General features: G+C 44.7%; 1 non-coding gene across 1 annotated transcript; it reads right to left on the bottom strand.

Moving 5' to 3' along the window:
* Nucleotides 1–18,098: 18,098 nt before the first annotated feature.
* Nucleotides 18,099–18,159, bottom strand: LOC112614855. Its single transcript, XR_003117165.1, has one exon. It is a non-coding gene; the product is annotated as a U7 small nuclear RNA (small nuclear RNA).
* Between the last annotated feature and the right edge of the window lie 1,701 nt (nt 18,160–19,860).

Here is a 19,860-nt window from a genome sequence, read left to right as displayed (position 1 = left end):
AGGCAGAGGACAGTAGACACCTGAGATGGTCAATTTTTGGCAACAGACCTAGGTCAGTGGCTTACGCCTGTAATCCCAGCACTTTGGGAGGCTAAGGTGGGCAGATCAGTTGAAGTCAGGAGCTCAAGATCAGCCTGGCCAACATAGTGAAATCCTGTCTCTATTGAAAATACAAAAATTAGCCAGGTGTGGTGGTGGGCACCTGTAGTCCCAGATACTTGGGAGGTTGAGGCAAGAGAATCATGTGAAGCCAGGAGGTGGAGACTGCAGTGAGCCAAGATAGTCCCAGCCTGGGTGACAGAGCAAGACTCTGTCTAAAAAAAAAAAAAAGGCAGCTTAGATGGTTGGAGCTTTATTGGCTGTTGAAGAGGGATAGCAGATTTTGAGGAAGGGACATTTGGGGACACTTGCAGGCTTCAGAGTGTGGAGGAAAATAAGAAAAATATTACAGGCCAGCTTCCATGCCTTGATGGTCCACTCACCCATTGTCAACACCCTCCTTGATGTCACACATGGCTTCTGTTTCATGTATCAGTGCTCACACTACCCTTCAACTGACCGCAGCTGTTGCAACGCATGGCAGTTCTGAGGGAGAATCTCAGTCCACAGAGTGGAGCATTTGCTTAGTGTTTCCACTTAGAGCTGTCACCACTACCCCCAAGGAATTAGCCACCCAGGAAGTTCTGCCTTTTTATCCTTCCCAGAGACACATGCAAGGGCTGTTCATCTCCTTTAAGCTCTTAAAAAGTTCTATTTCATTCTTCCGAGACAACGGAGCTACTCACCCTTTAAAGGTAGTTCATGGGTTGTTCCCAGGAGGCGCCACAGTTACCTCAGAGCTTCTCTTATTTGTTCCTTAAAGACTGACTATTATTACTTCCCCTTTCCCAGAGAATAGAGCCTGATTTCCTCCAGAGGGGCCCAGAGCACCACAATACAAAGGCCTTTTGTGGTTCTGGGGAAATTCATCTTCCCAAGAATGATAACGTGACCTTCCATTACCTCTCCCGCTAGGACAGAGGAAATAACTCTAATTCTGACATGGCATCTGCTACGTAAACCAAAGCTGGGTTATCTTTAGAGACAGCCTTTGGTGTGTTAGGATTTCAGCTGCCTGGCAGGGACTTTGCTCCACAGATTCCACCTCTGCTGTCCCCTAATCATAGGATAGAAACTAAATCTTTCACTTGCCAGTGGGAAATAAACAGCTAATATTGAAACTGGACTGGGCCAGGGAAACAGATGTATGTTTCCTTCAGTCCAAGAATAAGCACTTAAGTCCTTTCATTTTTTAGAGACAGGGTCTTGCTGGAGTGCAGTGGTGCAATCATAACTCACTGCAGCCTTGAACTCCTGGGCTCAAGTGATCCTCTCATCTCTCAGCTTCCCAAGTTGCTGGAACTATGGGCACACACCACCATGCCCTGCTATTTTTAAAAAATTTTTTGTAGAGATGGGGTCTCACTTTATCGCCCAGATTGGTCTCAAACTACTGGCCTCAAGCAGTTCTCTTGTCTCTGCCCCCAAAAGTGCTGGGATTATAGAACACTTAAGTCTTAAGAAAGTGTTTCTTTCCTCAGTCCACTTATTTTATTATGTATTATTATATATTAATTACATTTATATTCATTATATAGTGATATTATTAATTGCAATATTGTATATTATTATTTTCCTCTCCCTCTAAAGTCTGTTCGGTACTCCACATGCCCTGTCCTCATGCTGAACTCTCTGCCACCCCCATAAAACTAAGACCCCAATTCCCCAGGCTGGCCTCATGTGTTGCAAAATCTGCCATCTCACGTGTCTCCTGCATATGAAGAGACTTCTCCTCTGCTCTTTTTGCTGGTGGGGAGGGTAAGCTTTCGTACATCCTTCTGGTTTCTCCAGATGGTGAGGAGGAATCCTTGTCCCATGAATGAGGGTGCAGGGTAAGATAGGGCAGTGGATATATTCACTCTAGGCAATGGCTTCTTTTCTCCCAAAGCAATTGAAATCAAACACGATGCTAACGTCCCTTTAAAAACCACCACCAATAAATGTTTTTGTCTCTCACGACTTGACTTTGACCTATTCATTGAGAAGTAATAAATCTGGCTTTATTATGCTAAAGACACAGCTACCCCCTTTTTTGACTTGGGTTTTGTTGTTTGTTTGTTTGGGGGACAAGTTCTGACTCTGTTGCCCAGGCTGGAGTGCAGTGGTACAGTCTTGGTTCACTGCAACCTCAGCCTCCCGTGTTCAAGCAATTCTCCTGCCTCAGCCTCCTGAGTAGCTGAGACTACAGGCGCATGCCAATATGCTCAGCTAATTTTTGTATTTTTAGAAGAGACAGGGTTTTGCCATGTTGGCCAGGCTGGTCTTGAACTCCAGGCCTCAAGTGATCCGCACACCTTGGTCTCCCAAAATGCTGGGATTACAGGCATGAACCACCGCACCTAGCCTTGACTTGGGTTTTATTACAATGCAGCCCCACATTACTGCCTCTATTTATCTTCCAGGTGAGATTTTATTTTATTTTTTTTATTTTATTATTTTTTTTTTTTGAGACAGAGTCTTGCTCTGTCACCCAGGCTGGAGTACAGTGTTGCAATCTCAGCTCCTCAGTTCATTGCAACCTCTGCCTCCCCGGTTCAAGCAATTCTCCTACTTCAGCCTCCCAAGTAGCTGAGATCACAGGCATGTGCTATCATGTCTGGCTAATTTTTTGTGTTTTTAGTAGAGACAGGGTTTCGCCATGTTGGCCAGTCTTGTCTTGAGCTCTCGACCTCAGGTGATCCGCTGCCTCAGCCTCCCAAAGTGCTGGGAGGCTCGCCACTGTGGGCCACCCACCCGTGCCCAGTCACCACGCCCAGCCATGTCAGGTATTTTCAACTATGGCTAAACGTTAGAACCACCTTGGGAACTTAGAAACAGACAAACAAAACCCTATGCCCTATCCACTGTGATCTGAGAGACCAAAATAGACTCCCCTGTATCAACTAACATGGGCCCTGTGGTTAGCGAAACAAATGTTACCCACGGGTTGAGGGTTCAGAGTGATTGGCACGGAAACTCCCTAAATTGCTACAAGAAAAACCACACCCTTTCTAAACTGCCTAACGCAATAGGAGGTAGAGGCAAAGTAGCAGGCCTCTACTAACTCCGATTTACAACTCAGATTGCTACAAGTCTGTTGGACAGAGGACCGGTCTGTTTTTTCTGATAAGCAACTGCAGACCTTAAGCCAGTCTCGGCAGCTTACAGAGGCTGTGCACAAACTGTTTCTGTGTCCTGTAGTTCACTTTTTTATGTACAGAGCCAAGCTCCACCTCATTTTAATGCTAGAACTCCACCCCAAAGTGAGCATGAGATGTATGTTGCAGATAGGTTTACCCACTGCACATGCACTTAGCGCCCCTCATAAATATGTACAGCTGTTCCCCCAGACTTGCTGAATACGTATAATACAAGTCCTGTGAGGCATAAAACCCAACCTGCTCTTTCCCTCTTTGAAAAGGGAGCACCTTTGGTCCAGGCTGGAGACTGTCTCTTCCCAGTTTACAAACTGGTATCACCCATAAAGCTCTCCTTTCTACTCTTTGGCCATATCGGTGGCCTTTTGGACAACGCTATAAACAGTAAACATACTCCTGCCCTATGTCCCAGCAATCCCATCCTCAAGTATATGCCTAACAAAAACAAGTTCATGAAAAAATAAAAGTGAGGCCAGGTGCACTGGCTCACGCCTATAATCCCAACACTTTGAGGGACTGAGGCGGGCAGATCACTTGAAGTCAGGAGTTTGAGACCAGCCTAGCCAACATATTGAAACCCCGTCTCTACTAAAAATACAAAAATTAACCAGGCATGGTGGCACACGCCTGTAATCCCAGCTACTTGGGAGGCTGAGGCAGGAGAATTGCTTGACCCTAGGAGGTGGAGGTTGCAGTGAGCCGAGATTGCGCCATTACACTCCAGCCTGGGCGACAGAGTGAGACTCCGTTTCAAAAACAAAAAAAGATAAAAGTGTACAGGCAGGGCACAGTGGCTCACACCTGTAATCCCAGCACTTTGGGAGGCCAAGGCAGGCAGATCACGTGAGGTCAGGAGTTCTAGACCAGCCTGGCCAACATGGAGAAACCTTGTCTCTACTAAAAATACAAAAATTAGCTGGGTATTTTGGCGCAAGCCTGTAATCTCAGCTACTCAGGGGGCTGAGGCAGGAGAATCACTTGAGGCGGAGGTTGCAGTAAGCTGCGATCTTGCCACTACACTCCAGCCTGAGCAACAGAGTGAGACTCTGTGTCAAAAAAAAAAAAAAATGTGTACGACATGTTCATAGGAGCTTTTGTTACAATAGCCAAATAATTGAAAACAACCACATTTTCATCATCAATAGGATGGATCAATAATTTGTGACATACTCATCAGTGGAATGAATGACTGCTGCCCCCACAATGTGGATGAGCCTCACATACTACACAGCTTCATTTATATGATGTCAGGAACAGGCAAAACTAATCTAGAGGTACAGAGGTCAGAATAGTGGTGCCCTATTCTGGTGGGGTGGCAGGAGTTACTGTCTGCGAGTGAGACAGGATAATTCCCTTGACCCCCTTCGCGGGAGGGAACTGAAGTGGCTAATCTATCTCAGCCCGCTACTGGCCACTCCTCACGAGAGGAAGCATGCAAGCAAGTGAGTGCGGAAACTGGAGCGAATGAATACTGGAACTGGCCGGTCACGCCTCTCTAGCAGGAGCAGGCTCTGTGCGGGCCCCACAGCAGCATCCGAGTATGTTACAACCAATGTTCTTTCAGCTCTGCCACCCAGGGACAGCAAAGTGCCAACCAGCTCACTGGAGGGTCAGAGTGGTAGCCCCTGCCCTCTTGGCACCCGGGATCTTGTTCAGAGTCCAGCGACAATCAGGTCACAGGAATGGATTGAAAGGTAATGAATGTGGAGGATTTTACTGGGCAATGGAAGTGACTCTCAGTGCAATGGGGAGCTGGAAAGCGGATGGTGTGAGAAGAAGGTGATCTTTCCCTGGAACCGGGCCATCTCTGGCTGGGCCCCTTTCTAAAGCTGCACAGTCTGAAGTTAGCTGTGTCTATCCATAGTCTCTGACGCTCAGTTGCTTCTCTGCTCAGCCACTTGTATCCCCGACACTCAGCCACTTGTGTTGCTCTGCCAGCTGAAGTCTTTTTATGGACACAGCATAAGGGCATGGCAGGCCAAAAAGGCAACATTTGGGAGGAAAAATGGGGTCAGCTGTTTTCGCTTAGTGCCACGGTTCCAGGCTTAAGGGTGGAGTTTAGCCAGTAGCCCAGCCATTCTGAATCAGGGGGGCCTTAAGGAACTTCCTAGAGGGTGCTAGAAAAGTTCTAAAGCTTCATCTGGGTGGTTGGTACATAGGCATATACTTACGTAAAAATTCATTGAGCTGGCTGGGCATGGTGACTCACACCCACAATCCCAGCACTTTTGGAGGCCGATATGGCAGGATTGCTTGAGGCCAGGAATCCCAACCTGAACAACATAGCAAGACCCCATCTCTATAAAAAATTTAAAAATTAGCCAGGTGTGGTGGCTTGCACCTGTAGTCTTAGCTACTCCAGAGTCTGAGGTGGGAGTATCACCTGAGCCTGGGATGGTGAGGCTGCAATGAGCTGTGATCATGCCACTGCACTTCAGCCTGGGTGACAGAGCAACGCCTTCTTTCCAAAAAATTAACTAAAAAAAAATCTTGTTGAGCTGTACACTCAAGATTCAAGATTTACGTACCCTAGTGTAATATGTAACTCCATAAAAATTGTTGTAAAATAAGCAAAATTACATAAAATACAAAACACCCCTCCCTGAGAGTTTGATGTAATTGCTCCTCGGTGGGGCTCAGACAAGAGGATTTTTTAAGAATCCCAGGCTGGGAGCAGTGGCTCATGTCCCAGCACTTTGGGACACCAAGGCAGGTGGATCACCTATGGTCAGGAATTCAAGATCAGCCTGGCCAACATGGTAAAACCCCGTCTCTACTAAAAATACAAACATTAGCCAGGCGTGGTGGTGCACACCTGTAATCCCAGCTACTCACAGCTTGAGGACATGACCCTATTAGCCACATTTAGTGAGGCACTAGAATTGCTTGAATCCAGAAGTTTGCAGTGAGTTGCGCTCCAGCCTGGGTGACTGAGGAAGACTGTCAAAAAAAAAAATTTTTTTTTTTTAAAGAATCCCAGAGGATTTTGAGATAGCCTCTCTCTGACCCCATGGATCACCCCTCACAGTTGTATGGAGAAGAGGAGCGAGTGTTAGCACATGCAGGAATCTCTGGTCAACTGGACGGGAGCCTTCAGGCCTAATGGGAACCTCTTGTTCCCCGTTGGTCCACATCTTATCATCAGTGAGTCATTGAGACAAAAGGAAAGAGTGTTGAGGAAAGAAAAAGTGATCATGAGACAAAGCGGGGATTCCTCTTGGTGTCTTCTGGGCAACCCTCGACCACGAAAGCAAGGAAATAAAGGAAAACCTTGAGTTCCTTCTGAAACCACCATTGCAAAATTGTAACTGAGACCATGAAAGAGATCTAACCTAACCAACTCTATCTCGCTTCTAACCTCCAAGCTGCCCTGGGCCTAGGCTGAACTAACATTGGGAGGAACTTAGTTTATAGTGCAAAGCAAAGACGATAATAGCCTTTTCCCAAAACTGACCTCATTGCCTGGGGACTAGACTGCTTTTGTAAGACTAACAAATTAGCCACAAAATTAGAAATGATGGGTTAGGAGTCATGCAGCTGAGGCTACAGGATTCTGACCCTCCCTAAACTGCTCCTAAGATCAGTGCTTGAGATATTTTGCAGATCTTGCACTTGATGAATCATCACCCAGATCCACTAACTGGTTCATCTGATCTTGCGATCCCCACCCAGGAACTGACATCGGGCAAGAGTACAGCTTCAATCCCCTATGATTTCATCTCCTACTTAACCAATCGGCAGTCCAGTCCTGGCTCACTGGCTTCCCCCCAACCCACCAAGTAGTCTTTAAAACCTGTGATCCCCAGATGCTTGGGGAGACTGATTTGAGTAATAATGAGACTCCAATCTCCCTCACAGCCGGCTCTCCGTGAATTACTCCTTCTCTATTGCAACTCCCCTGTCTTGAGAAATTGGCTCTGTCTAGGCAGCAAGCAAGGTGAACCCACTGGGCAGTTACATTTCCAGGGAAATTCCAGGCACCTAGCTAGGACTGAGAAGTAAATGAGCAATTTGATAAGCAAGATGATAATGGTGCTTAAAACAAAAGCCAAGGATGTTAGAGTCATGAGAATGTTTGGTTCCCCATAAAAACTAAAGACAAAATCTTAACAAATGTGCCTGACTTATTTTTTGGAAATCTGGACCCCCACCAAATGGATCCACTGGCAGGTAGCCCTCAGAAAAGGGGGATCTGAGGACAGAACTCTGACTGCCATTTTTTTTTTTTTTTTTAGATGGAGTCTTCCTCTGTTGCCCAGGATGGAGTGCAGTGACACAGTCTTAGCTCACTGCAACCTCCACCTCCTAGGGTCAAGCGATTCTCCTGCCTCCGCCTCCCAAGCAGCTGGGATTACAGGCGAGTGCCACCAGCTGGGCTAATTTTTTGTATCTTTAGTAGAGACAGGTTTCACCATGTTGGCCAGACTGGTCTCAAACTCCACCTCAAGTGATCCACCCATCCCGGCCTCCCAGAGTGCTGGGATTACAGGCATGGGCCACCACACCCAGCCCCATTTTTCATTCTAAATTTCTTCCTGAGGACCTGGAAGGGGTCATGTTCACAAGCCAGAACTAACAGTCTTTTCAGCTGATCCCAAATTTTTAGACAAAGCTTCATCTCCTCAACCAATCACAAATCAGAAAATATTTGAACCCACCTGTGACCTGTGGGCCGCTACCAAGGTGTCGCACCTTTTTTGTTCAAGCCAAAGTACAGCCTCCACATACTGATTTATGACTTTGTCTGTAACCTCTGCCCCCCTGCCTTTAAAATCCCTTACTTGTGCTGGGCACAGTGGCTCACACCTGTAATCCCAGCACTTTGGGAGGGTGAGGTGAGTGGATCACGAGGTCAGAAGATCGAGACCATCCTGGCCAACATGGTGAAACCCCGTCTCTACTAAAAATACAAAAATTAGCTGGGCGTGGTGGCGCGTGTCTGTAGTCCCAGCTACTTGGGAGGCTGAGGCAGGAGAATTGCTTGAACCCGGGAGGCAGAGGTTGCAGCGAGCCGAGATCGTGCCACTGCACTCCAGCCTGGTGACAGAGCAAGACTCCATCTAAAAAAAAAAAAAAAAAAATCCCTTTCTTGTAAGCCATCAGGGAGTTCAGGTCTGAAGCATTAGCTGCCCGATTCTCCTTGGTACCCTGTAATAAAGGGCCACACTTTCTCTTATTGCAATCCCAATATCAGGGTTTGGCTTTGCTTCACCAGTGAGTAGACACCCATTCTGTTTTGTAACACTCAGGCCTACTCCAAGAAGGCCAGCTAGCTTCAGTTCCATTTAATCTTTTAATGGCATGGGAAAGAAGAGGAGAAGGAGCCTACCAAGCTGCAGGTCTTCACCCTCCAGTTGTCCCCAAATTTGGCTGCCCATTAGAATCACCTGGGGTAGGCTGGACATGGTGGCTACCCATTCTCCTCAGTCCTAGGCTGGGTAATCTCAGCACTTTGGGAGGCTGAGGCGGGAGGATTGCTTGAGCCTTGGAGTTTGAGACCAGTGTAGGCAACATAGGGAGACCCCATCGCTACATATAAAAAGAAAAAAGATACATAAATTAGCCAGGCATGGTGGTATGCACCTGTAGACCCAGTTTCTCAGGAGACTAAGGTGGGAGGATGACTTGAGTGCAGGAGTTTGAGGCAGCAGTGAGCTGTATTGTGCTATTGCACTGCAGCCTGGGGGACAGAGCAAGACCACGTGAAAAAGAAAGAGAGAGAGAGAGAGAGAGAGAGAGAGAGAGAGAAAGAAAAGAAAAGAAAAGAAAGAAAGAAAGAAAGAAAGAAAGAAAGAAAGAAAGAAAGAAAGAAAGAAAGAAAGAAAGAAAGAAAGAAAGAAAGAAAGGAAGAAAGAAAGAAAGAAAGACGGAAAGGAAGGAAGGAAGGAAGGAAGGAAGGAAGGAAGGAAGGAAGGAAAGGAAAAGAAAGGAAAGGGGAAAAAATCATTTGGGGAGATTTTTAAAAATCTCAGTGCCAGACTGTTACTCCAGATCAATCGTATCAGAATCTCCTGGGGGAGAGGGGCAAGCCATGAGTATTGTGTAAAGCTCTCCCAGATGACTCCATTGTGGAGCCAAGGTTGAGAACCACTGCTCTTACCTCTGCAGCCAAAGATGGCCACAAATATCATGTCAATGCACGGTGACCTTGGCCACTGGTAAATGTGGCCCCTTGTTCTAGAATCTGACCCAATTCTGTTAGTATTACTTTCCCTTAAAAGGACATGGAGACAGGAATGAGGAGTGGTGGCCACCTCCTCCCCTTGCCAGCTCTGGGAAAGGTGCTGTACTTGTGTCGTGTGTTGAAATATAAAGCTTCTCTCTCAAGGGCCCTACAATCTCACAGCTTGAGGACATGACCCTATTAGCCACATTTAGTGAACACAAACAGTGTTGCATAGGCACCGCATTATTCTACAGTCAGTTGGGTTCCACTGGGAGTCATGCTTCTCAGAATCCCCTTCCCTATCAGGCTCCAGGTAGGAGCTGCGGAAAGTGAAGGCGTGTGAGATGTGGGAGGCAGGAGGGAAGCAGCACCAAGCCACTCTTCAAGGTGGTGAGGACAATCCAGAGGTGCTGGTGGGTTCCAGCTTGTCTTCGCTCTCCCTACACTGTGTCCAGCTCTTCTTCCAGAACCCAGGACCAGCTCACCAGCAGTGACCCCCATCCATCACCAGATGTGACTGAACAAAACTGGGGTTTGCTTGCCCCAGTGCAGTAAAGCCAGATGCTGATGCCAAGATTTGCAGTGGGAGATAAGGGCATTAATTGCATGGCACCAAGCAAGGACAATGGGTAGCTAACACTTGAGACCTGAACCCCCCCCCCATGGCTTACAAGCAAGGGTTTTTAAAGGCAAGGGTAGACCGGGCACAGTGGCTCACACCTGTAATCCCAGCATTTTGGGAGGCTGAGGCAGGTGGATCACGAGCTCAGGAGATCGAGACCATCCTGGCTAACACGGTGAAACCCTGTCTCTACTAAAGAAATAGAAAAAAAAATAGCCAGGTGTGGTGGTGGGTGCCTGTAGTCCCAGCTACTCCGGAGGCTGAGGCAGGAGAATGGCGTGAACCCGGGAGGCGGAGCTTGCAGTGAGCCGCGATGGCGCCACTGCACTCCAGCCTGGGCGACAGAGCGAGACTCCATCAAAAAAAAAAAAAAAAAAAAAAAAAGGCAAGGGTCCATTTCAGAAAAGCAGCAGTTGCAGGCAAAATCATAAACCAATACATGAAAGTCTGGTCCATGTGTGTGACTTGCTCCACAACCCCAGGAAAAAATTTAGGACAAAGAATGGCGGTCAGAGTTCAGTCCTCAGTTTACCCCCCAATGTCTATGTGATAGTGGTGGCATTTTCCATCTGGTGGGCGTTTCTGAAAAGCAACTCGAGAACTTTTGTTAAGATGTTATCTTTACCGGGTGCGGTGGCTCACGCCTGTAATCCCAGCACTTTGGGAGGCCGAGGCGGGCGGATCACAAGGTCAGGAGTTCGAGACCAGCCTGACCAACATTGTGAAACCTCCTCTCTACTAAATACAAAAACTAGCCAGGAGTGGTGGTGGGTGCCTGTAATTCCAGCTTCTCGGGAGGCTGAGGCAGGAGAACTGCTTGAACCCTGAGGCGGAGGTTGCAGTGAGCCAAGATCATGCCACTGCACTCCAGCCTGGGAGACAAAGTAAGGCTCCATCACACACACACACAAAAAAGTTATCTTTTAGGTTCTGTAGGGAACCAAAGCACCTTATGACTCCCACTTGCTTGGGATACTTGGTTACTATCTCCTTGTGTATCAGCCTGCTCATTTACTAATTTTTTCTTTCTTTCTTTTCTTTTCTTTTCTTTTTTTTTTTTTCTTTTGAGACAGTGTCTTGCTCAGTTGCTCAGGCTGGAGTGCAGCGGCGTGATCTCGGCTCACTACAACCTCCGCCTCCTGAGTTCAAGCGATTCTCCTGCCTCAGCCTCCTGAGTAGCTGGGACTACAGGTGCGTGCCACCACGCCCGGCTAATTTTTATATTTGTAGTAGAGACAGGGTTTCACCATGTTGGCTAGGTTGGCCTTGAACTCCTGACCTCAGGTGATCCACCCGCCTTGACTTTCCAAAGTGCTGGGATTACAGGCATGAGCCACTGTGCCCAGCCTCATTTACTATTTTTTTAAATTTAATTTTACTTTATTTTAGGTTCCAGGATACATGTGCAGGTTTGTTATATAGGTAAACATGTGCTGTGATGTTTTGCTGCACCTATCAACCCATCAAGCTCATTTACTTTTTGAGGCTAGCTAGGCGCCTGGAATTTTCCTGGAAGGGACTCAAGACTTTTCCTTTATTTCCATGCTTGGGTGGCCTGGAAGTCCCTTAAGAGGGGTCCCTGCTCCGTCTTAACGTGACTTCACAGAGGCAGCAGCTATGAAGACCCAAGAGCCTTCCCTGGGCTTCTCCCTCAGCCCCTTTGGGGTCTCACTCCTGCCACTGAATGTGACCAGCTTCTGGGCTGCCCTGCAAACTCTGACTCATTCATCTGCATATCAGTGTTGCAGGACAGCTGGCAAGCTCCTTTTCTTGGATACCCTGACTCCCTTTCTTTGGACTTTTATTTCCACAGTTCCTCCCACAGTTGTGTAAGGTCAAATTCTTATCATCCCTGATTCCCTAACACTCATTGTCATTCTGTTTTCTGATTCAACCTTGACGGATACACCATAGAAGGGAATGGGAGCCTTTGCTAATGCTGGAATTGTTCTACATCTCCATCTCTCTAATGGTTACATGAGGTCTGTACATATTTAAAAATTCATCACATTTTACACTTGAGATTAGTGCACGTTACCATTCATGCGCTACATTTCCAATAACCTTTTTTTTTTTTTTTTTGAGATGGAATCTTGCTCTTGTTGCCCAGGCTGGAGTGCAATGGCACAATCTCAGCTCACTGCAAACTCCGCCTCCCGGGTTCAAGAGATTATCCTGCCTCAGCCTCCTGAGTAGCTCGGATTACAGGTGCCCACTAGCACGCCTGGCTAATTTTTGTATTTTTAGTAGAGACAGGGTTTTGCCATGTTGGCCAGGGTGGTCTCGAACTCCTGACCTCAGGTGATCAACCTGCCTCAGCCTCCCAAAGTGCTGGGATTACAGGCGTGAGCCACCACACCCAACTGATCACTTTTTTAATAGAATAACTCGAGACTTTATCAGACAAATACATTAAAGTATAATAACAACAATAGGTTGAATGCAAGCTCCCTTTGTTGCTCGCCTGTGCCACAGACTCCCGGCCGCAGAGCATCTTTCCCTGCTACTGCTGAATATGCAGCAGTCCTTCAAAGGACTCCTCTGCCTGCTGTCTTCAACAATAAGCGATCATGATTATAAACGGCTTTAGACTGGAGAAAGATCTTTGGTCTTCATTAAGGTTTATTTGTGACTGTTCCGATGGTGGTTTCTGGGAGAAGAGAAAGAATGCCGATGGTAATTAGGCCCTCCTAATTGCAGTAGTCACTGATTGCCTGTATTAAAAACATTGGAGGAAGTGTAGCAATTAGAGCTTCGGGAAATATTTAAAAAACAAAGTGAAAAGAGGCCTCTGAGTGCAAGGACACGGAGAGACAGCCAGGAGCCCCTGCCCAGCTGCAGTGGACCCTTAGCAACCCTACACATCTGGGCGACACACCCCTGGGACAGTGGCCATGACAGTCTCGGGAGGAAGAAGTGAGTTTCCTCCCAGTCATTCTCCAGACATGACTGTGAATCCACCCATGGAGAGGCAACATAGGAGGAAGACATTTTGCAAACAATCCATAAGAATAACAATAATCCCAGATACGTAATAATTATATTAACATGTTCAATCCATACAATAAGCCATAGTATTGTTCCCATTTTAAAGAAGAAGAAACAAAGATCTTCATTTGCAGAGAAAGTTGAAGACTTTCTCAAGGTCACACGCACAGCAGGTGGCACACCCCAACTCAAACCCAGATCTGTTTGATTTCAAAGCACATGCCTGGAACCATTCTGTTATTCTGGGTCAACCTCAGCTCCAGAGCCCTGGATCTGTCTAGCCACCAGCACACCAGAAAAGTGAGCTTGCCAGCTTACCCCACTCCCTCATACCAACCCTTCAGCATTCCTCCCTCAAGAACCTGCTTCCAGTCAACAAACCAGCTAGTGATTCCTTTCCCCATCCTCATCCTTCCCCAGATCCTGCTAGGGAGAGCCTCTCAGCCCCTCCAACCAAGCTCTATGAGAATGAGGTGAAGGAATTTCTTCACTCCCTTTCCCAGATGAGATCTGAGATCCGAGGTCCATCATCTGCTCGTGTAATTCTACTTTGAAGAATTCTAATCATCTTCATTGCTCATCTCCAAACTTCTTCAACTATCAACCAAACTCACTTGGCTTCTTGGTCCCCACCTACCCTCAATCCAGAATGTAAGCTCGGTGAGAGAAGACATTGAGGTCTGTTTTATTTCCTGCTGTAACCCTGGCACATAGAAGAGTGACCAGCACATAGTAAGTGCTCAGTACCTATCTGCCGAATAAATAGGAGCTTTCTGTTATCCAAACAGAAATACAGAAATACATTGTCTCCATTTCTGGGCATCTCTTCATACATGATGCTTTCTCAATTGCTAGAAATGCATCCTCTATATTTCTTTTCATCAATCACTTTCTATAGAAACATACTCCACAACTTCGTAGGCTAGATAGGTCAATTTGTCCCTTCTTAGAGCACAAGATGCATTTACATTTCTAAAGCCTGGCCAGGGCCACTAGCTCATGCCTGTAATCCCAATGTTCTGGGGGTCCGAGGCAGGAGAGTTGCTTGAGACCAAGAGTTCAAAACCAGCCCAGGCAACATAGTGAGACTCTGTCTCTCTCTCTTTTTTTCTTTTTTTTTTTTTTTGAGACAGAGTCTCACTGTGTCACCCAGGCTAGAGTGCAATGGCATGATCTTGGCTCACTGCAACCTCCACCTCCCAGGTTCAAGCGATTCTCCTGCCTCAGCCTCTTGAGTAGCTGGGTTTATAGGCATATGCCCCCTCACCTGGCTAATTTTTATATCTCTGATAGAGACAGGTTTTACCATGTTGGCCAGGCTGGTCTCGAACTCCTGGCCTCGAACTCCTGGCCTCAAGTGATCCACCCATTTTGGCCTCCCAAAGTGCTGGGAGCCACCGCACCCAACTTTTTTTTTTTTTTTTAAACAAACAGAAAACAATTTCTAAAGCCTGACTTAGGATTGCCTCTATGTCACTGTGCAGTGCCCCTCTAGATAAAAGTGTTTTCAAATTCACCTGTGTGGTGCCCTGGAAAGAGAATGTTCAACCACACAGGTACCATGTTCGTGAGGAAACAAGATTAAAATTTTATTTCCATCTCTTAATTGGTACTGACGTCCCAAGAGAAATACTGGTCCATTAAGTAAGGAATGCTAATTGCTTACTCACCTCCTACTGACAGTGATGACAGGCTTGGTTAAGGGTTTTTATTAAGGCCCATTAAAGGGAAGACTGTGTGGCAAGTCACTGGGTTGCTTGGGAGGCAGAGACTTGAACAGAGATGCAGAGGGGATGCTGATGGGAGTGCAAAGTGTAGGAAGGTGCAGGTGAATGAGGAAACAGATTCTGGGGGAGGGAGGACAGCTGGGAAGAGTGCAAGTCACATAGATCACATGCCTTGAAAATGGTTTTGGATCTGAAATAGTTTGTTGTAATTTAAAACAAATTTAATCCTTACTGATTGTGTTAGTTCATTTTGTGCTGCTAGATGGGAATACTTGAGGCCGGGTAATTTATTTTTTTTTAAAGGTCTATTTGGCACACAGTTCTGATGTCTGGGAAAAGGTTCATGATTGGGCATCTGCATCTGATGAGGTCTTCAGGCTGTTTCCACTCCTAGTGGAAGGTGAAGGGGAGCAGTGTATGCTGATCACATGGTGAGAGAGGAAGCAAGAGAGAGAGGGGAGGCGCCAGGTTATTTTTAACAACTGTGCTTGGCCGGGTGCAGGGCTCACGCCTGTAATCTCAGCACTTTGGAAGGCCAAGATGGCAGGATCGCTTGAGCCCAGGAGTTTGAGACCTTCTTGGGCAACTTAGTGAGACCCTATCTCTACAAAAAAACAATAAACACCTGAGGCCAGGAGGTCGAGGCTGCAGTGAGCCAAGATTGTGCCACTGCACTCCAACCTGGGCGACAGAGCCAGAACTTGTCTAAAACAAACCAAAACTAAACAAAAACAGAAACAAAAACAAAACAAGCTCTCATGGGAGCTAACAGAGTGAGAACTCACTCACTCCCAAGGGAGGGCATTAATCTCTTCGTAAAGGATCCGCTCTCATGATCCAAACACCTCCCATTGGACCCCCTACCTCCCAATGCTGCCACACTGAGGATCCAATGTCAACATGAGCTTTGGTGGAACAAATATTCAAGCCAGGGCCCTGATATACACACCAGGTGCATATCTACTATATGGCTCAGCAATTTCATGCCTAGGTATTTTATCTACATCCAATGAAAATATACATCTGCAAAAAGACCTCTGCACAAATGTTCATAGCAACCTTATTCACAATAGTCCCAAACTGGAAACAATCCAAGTGTCCATCAAGAGGAAGATGGATAAACAGATAGTAGTAGGTTCACACAATGGAATACAAGTTCAATATTCCTTACCCAAAATGCTTCAGGCCGGAAGCATTTTGGATTTTGGATTTTTTCAGACTCAAATTGTACTTACTGGCTCAGCATTCCTAATTCAAAAACCCCCAATCCAAAATGTTTCAGTGAGTAATTTCTTTGATCATCATGTTGGCACTCAAACAGTTTTGTATCTTAGACTATTTCAGATTTTGGATTTTTGGATTAGGGATGCTCAACCTGTTCTACTCAGCAATACAAAGTAATAAACCACTGACACCCAAAACAGGATGAATGAACCTCAAAAACATTGTTTGACAAAAGAAGTTGGTCACGAAAGGGAACATATTGTATGACAGCACTTACACAGTCTAGGCTTAGCCTAGGCTAATTGAATCTATGGTGATAGAAGAATTAGATTGAACAAAAAGGGGCATGGGATGATGGAGACGCTTCATATCTTATTTTGGAATGGTTATTACACAGATGTATACAATAGTCAAAACTCATCAAACTGAACATTTAAGGTCTGTACATTTTATTCTGTGTAAATTATACATTGATTTTTTAAATGTTTTTTAAAATTCTACGAGTTGTGTTTTTCATTTTTACAGGTGAATATCAAAGTTCAAAGTGAGTGAAGCGGTGGAGCCAGAATTTATGACCAGCTTTGACTGATTCCAAAGCCCATGCTATATCTTATGACCACTATATTAAAACATTCAAAAGTTCCTCTGCTAGGAAAATTAGGCAAGAAAAAAATAAATAAATAAAAGGCGTTCAGATTGGAAAGGAAGAAGTAAAATGATGTTTATTTTCAGATGACATAATCTCATATATAGAAAATTCTTTTTTTTTTTTTTTTTGAGATGGAGTTTTATTCTGTTCTCCAGGCTGGAGTGCAGTGGCACAATCTCGGCTCACTGCAACCTCCATCTCCTGAGTTCAAGTGATTCTCCTGCCTCACCCTCCCAAGTAGCTGGGATTACAGGGATGCGCCACCACACCCGGCTAATTTTTTTTGTAATTAGTAGAGATGGGATTTCACCATGTTGGTCAGGCTGGTCTCGAACTCCTGACCTCAAACTGTCCACCCACCTCAGCCTCCCAAACTGCTGGGATTACAGGCATGAGCCACCATACCCAGTGGTATATAGAAAATTCTAAGGAATACACACACAAAAAAAACTAGTAGAACTAATAAACAAATTCAGCAAGCTTGCAGAATATAAGAGCAATATACAAAAATATTTTATACAGTAGCAATGATCAATCCAAAAATGAAATTAAAAAAACAATTACACTTACAATAAGATAAAAAATAATCAAGTATTTAGGAATAAAATCAATAAGAGAAGTGCAAGACTTGTTCACTGACTACTGCAAAACATTGTTGAAAGACTTAAAGAAGACTTAAATAAATGGAAAGGTATCCTGTATTCATAGATCAGGAAGCTTAATATTGTTAAGATGGCAGTATTCCTTAAATTGGTCTATAGATTCAGCACAATCCCTATCAAAATCCCCACAGCATTTTTTGCAGAATTGATAAGCTGGCTCTGAAATTCATATAGAAATCCAATAAATCTAGAATAGCCAAAACAATATCGAAAAAGAACAGAGCTGAAAAATGCATCATTCCCCATTTCTAACCTAGAGTTTCAAACACAGAGTAACAGTGTGAAGATAGCATGGTATTGGCATAAGGATAAACACATAGATCAATGGAATAGTATTGAGAGGTCAGATAATTACAGTGAATTGATTTTCAACAAGAATGCCAAGACAATTCAATCAGGAAAAAATAGTCTTTCAACAAATGGTGCTGGGACAACTGGATATCCCTATGCAAAAGAATAAAGTCAGATCCCTACCTCACATCATAAACAAAAATAACCTCAAAATGAATCATATCTAAATGTAAGAGCTAAAACTATAAAACTGCTAAAAGGAAATTCAGGAGTAAATCTTTATGACCTTGAGTTAAGCAGCGGTTTCTTAGGTATGACACCAAAAGCACAAATGAAAAGAAAAATTACATAGATAAATGGGACATTATCAAAACAAAAAAATATATATGCTTCAAATGACACCATCAAGAGAGTGAAAAGACAACTCACAGAATGGGAGAAAATATTTGAAAATCAAATATCTGATAAGGGCCTTGTATCTAGACTGTATAAAGAACTAATGCAATTTTTTTTTTCCATTTTCTTTGCTGGGGAGGGGCTCCGGGTAAAAATCAGAAAACCTGCTAGACAAATTCTAAAAGAGCTGTAACACTACTGCAACTCAGTAATAAAATGACAACCTAATTTTAAAATGAGCAAGAGATTTGAAAAGAATTTCTCCAAAGACATATAAATGGCTTATAAGCATATGAAAAGATATTCAACACCATTAGTCATTAGGGAAATGCAAATCAAAACGACAATGAGATACCACTTCACACTCATGAGAATGGCAAAAATATGAAAGACAGACAATTACAAGTATTAGCAAAAATGTGAAGAAATTGGAAACCCTATACATTGCCAGGAGGAGCATAAAATGGTGTTTCTCAAAAAGTTACCATATGACCTAGCAATTTAATGGTAACTCAGTTATCATTTTGAGTTACCACATGACCTAGGAGTTGCACTCTTATAGATATACCCAACAGGACTGGAAAGTATGCCCACACCAAAACTTGTACAAAATGTGCATAGCAGCATTACTCATAATAGCCCAGAACTGGAAACAACCCGATTGTCCATCAGTTGATGAATGGAAAAATCAAAGACATAGCCATATGATGGAATACTATTCTGCCATAAAAAGAAATAAAGTACCGGTTTCTGCTACAACATGAATGAGCCTTGAAAATATCATGCTAAGTGAGAGAAGCCACACCCAAAGACCACATATTGTATGATTCTATTTATAGGAAATGTCCAGGATAGGCAAACCCTATTTCGAGACAGTAAGTAGAAAAAGTAGATTCATGCTTGCCAGGAGTTGTGGAGAGGGGGAAATGAGGAGTAATTGCTAACTAGTATGGAGCTTCTTTGGGGAGTGATAAAAATGTTCTAAAATTAGATCATGGTGATGGTTGTACAGCTTTGCCAATGTAGTAAAAATCATCTAATCATTTAATGGTACACGTTAAAGGGGGTAGGTTTATGGTATATGAATTATATCTCAATAAAGCTGTTATTAAAAAAAAATTCATCTCCTGGAGAGGAGAGAGAGTGGGGTACTAAACTGAGTACTAAAGGGCTTGAAATGAGTAATGAGGTTTGAAATCGATGGCAGTGGGTGTGTAATAGGATTGCTAAGCGGTGATGAGTCCGTCTGAGATATAATACCACAAAATTATAATGGCACCCATCTGCATGGTTGGGAGCATTTCACGCCTGTGCCTTCCAGTTTATAGGTCACAAGCTCAGAGGCTCTAGGCATTAGAGAAGGACCCTCCCACGATGGGTACCATACCTGGCAGTCTTTAGCAGAAAGAGCTGAGGAATACCTGCTTCTCCTTCCTGCCCACATCCAAAACACCCTGGTCTTCACACCCAACCAGAAGAAAACTGAAGACTTGGCTCACTATTTCTCAAGTAGAATTTCTGGAACAAAAATATCTACTAAACCTGCTGCCTAAGCGTCAGGCCGGGGAAAGAATAAAAAGAAAAAAGAAAAGGAAGGCATTTTTCCTAGTAATTAAATCTGAATTATTCACAACCTGTTAGACACTTTTTTTCCCCTCTGCTACAGAAGCATGCATTTTCATTTCTCCCCTAAGTCCTAAATGCCTTTGCAATCGACGTTGAATTTTTGGTTGACAGTCTTCACTTTATATGGAGAGCCAGGGTCCCAGGCCCCACCTTCACCTGAATCATCAACAGACCCATTCTCCAGCTCAACCCCTGAGCTGTTCAAAGGGGCTGGCTTTACCTAATGCTTTCATCATTACCCCTCGATTAATCCCCCCAAGGCTTGTGTATTAT

The sequence above is a fragment of the Theropithecus gelada genome, chromosome 20 (genome assembly GCF_003255815.1).
Source record: "Theropithecus gelada isolate Dixy chromosome 20, Tgel_1.0, whole genome shotgun sequence".
NCBI classification, from domain to species: domain Eukaryota; kingdom Metazoa; phylum Chordata; class Mammalia; order Primates; family Cercopithecidae; genus Theropithecus; species Theropithecus gelada.
Note: the sequence above shows the minus strand (reverse complement) of the source record. Positions and strands in the feature narration are given on the sequence as shown.